Source organism: Otolemur garnettii, unplaced genomic scaffold (assembly GCF_000181295.1).
Source record: "Otolemur garnettii isolate 467f Iridium unplaced genomic scaffold, OtoGar3 scaffold00274, whole genome shotgun sequence".
NCBI classification, from domain to species: Eukaryota; Metazoa; Chordata; class Mammalia; order Primates; family Galagidae; genus Otolemur; species Otolemur garnettii.
The window spans coordinates 1,042,489-1,045,092 of record NW_003852669.1 but is presented as its reverse complement, the minus strand read 5'-3'; positions in this window follow the sequence as shown (position 1 = coordinate 1,045,092).

The following is a 2,604-nucleotide window of genomic DNA, read 5'->3' as shown; positions in this document are numbered from 1 at the left end:
TGCAATGTTTTGTAACTCTAATATTCTTCTGTCTTTGACCCACAAATCTCTTGTTTTATTACATTTTAGTATTCACTTCTCATTGCATATCTCTGTGAGAAGAGAAAGATTTTACTTGTTAGAGATCTCTTAGTTACATTGGGACTTCCTTCATGTTTAATAGCCAAAATACACCAAAAAATACCAATTACCTTACTGGATGCATAACTCCATATATACCGCTTAGATCAAGTTTGCTAATCATATTTGTTAAATCTTTCATCTCATCAATAATGTTCTTGTCTGCTTGATTTGCTTTCAAGAGAGGTATATAAAAATCTATCACCTTGATTATAGATTTGTCAATTCATTTCTCTTCATATTTCTGTCAATTTTGGGTTTGTATTTTAGACTAACAGACCTTAGAAATAATAATTTCTATGCTATGGTCAAAGCCTGAAACTAATTGATATTTCATGAAGTTCACAAATGACATAAGGGGTTAAAAAATCTGATTTTTATGTTATGATTATCGTGTTTTGGCTTTACATTCCTTTGTTTTAACTCTACCAGATGTTGTCTTATATATTCCATGCTTGTCCAAATATTTGCAGGGGGTTTTTTTTGTTTGTTTGTTTTTGTTTTTGTTTTGTTTTTTTGCCTCTCATTCATTTTTGCATGTCAGGCCTCTTGAGTACAATTACCTTCATGGTGGGAAGAAGTTAACATGCGATTTATTTAAGGCCTCCTGGGAACAGACCTCCTTGTTTTTGTTTATCTGATACTATCCTACGGAGGTTTTCAGTCTTGGTGCTACTGACTTCTTGGGTTGGAAAAGTCTTTGCTGTTGGGACAGTCTCTCAGTATCTTCAAATGTTTCTCTTTCTTCTGTTGTGATTTATTAAACTTTCTAAATCCCTGTTCTTTCCTGAACTCTCTTTAATTCTTCACGGTGCATTCTAAATAATATCATTAGATATATCTTCTAGTTCACTCATATTTCCCCCAACATATGTTCTTAGTGTCTTTGCCAGAAATCGGTTATTTATTAAGTATACGAATTTATTTCCAGATTCTCTGTTCTATTTGTCTTGTGTCTGTTTTCATACTAATACCACACTATTTTGATCACAATAGATGTTAAGTGTATTTTGAATTCAGGTAGTATGATGCCTCCAGAATTTTTCTTTTTGCTCAGGATTGCTTTGGCTATTCAAGATGTTTTGTGCTTTCATAAGAATTTTATAATTGTTTTCTCTAATTATTTGAACAATGTTATTGGTATTTTGAAGAATTATATTTAACCTATAAATTTCTTTGCATAGTATGGTCATTTTAACAATATTTATTATTCCAGTGCATAAGCCTGAGGTGTCTTTCCATTGTTTGTGCCCTCTTTAATTTCCTTAAGCAGTGTTTTGCAGTATTGACTGTAGAAATCTTTCACCTTCTTAGTTAAATTTATTCCTAGGTATTTTCTTTTTATTCCTTTTCTGTGGTTATTCTAATTAGGATTTCTTTGCTGATTTCTTTTCATCTAGTTTATTACTGGTGTGTAGAAATGCTAGTGGCTTCTGTACTTTAATTTTGTATCCTGTAACTTTACTGAAATTACCACACTTAGGGTTATTTGCTAAAGTCTTTGGGTTTACCTATATGGACACTCATGGTGTTTGCCAAAAGGACAATTTGAATTTCTCTTTTCCAAATGGGATACCCTCTATTTCTTTTACTTGCCTGATTGATTTGTAGGACTTCCAGTACTATGTTGAATAGGAGTGGTAAACAGGAATCTTTACATTATTTCAGTTCTTAGGAGAAAGACTTTCAACTTTTTCACATTTAAAGTGATGTTATCTGTTGGTCTTTCATATATAGACTTTATTGTATTGTGGTATGTTCCTTCTATGCCTAATTTGTTAAGAGGTTTTATCATGAAAGGATGTTGAATTTTATCAGATATTTTCCCTGCATCTTCTGAAATGACAATAGTTTTTGTCTTTTATTCTGTTGCTGTGATGTATCACATTTATTGGTTTGTTCATGTTGAACAATGTTCTCTATTCCTAGAATAAATCCCACTTGATCATTGCATATTATCTTTTTTCTTTAAGAGATTGGGTGCTCATTATGTTACCCAGACTGATCGCAAACTGTTGGTCTCAAACAAACCTCCCCCATGAGCCTCTGAAAGTTCTAAGGTTACTATTATGAGCCACTGCACCCGTCTATCATTTAGGTGTGCTGTTGGATTCAGTTTGCTAATACTTTGTTGAGGATTTTTGCAGCTATGGTCATCAGAGCTATTGGCCTGTTAGTTTTCTTTTTGTTGTTATTATTTTTGACTGTGGCTCTTCTCTGAGCCCAGTTTCTTTCTTAATGAATTTCATTATTTAATGGTTCTTTAAGCAAAATTCTGTAAGTGACAAAAATTCATCTTTGTATTAAATATCTTTATTTTACCCTTATTGGTAAATGATACTTAGGTTGACAGTTATTTTCTCTCAGTACTTTTAAGAATTTTTTTCTATAATCAAATTTTGCTAATGTGAAATTTTCTCCCAAATAAGCTATAGTTCTTGTGACTCATTGCTCATAATTTGGGATATAGCATTGCTTTCTAAA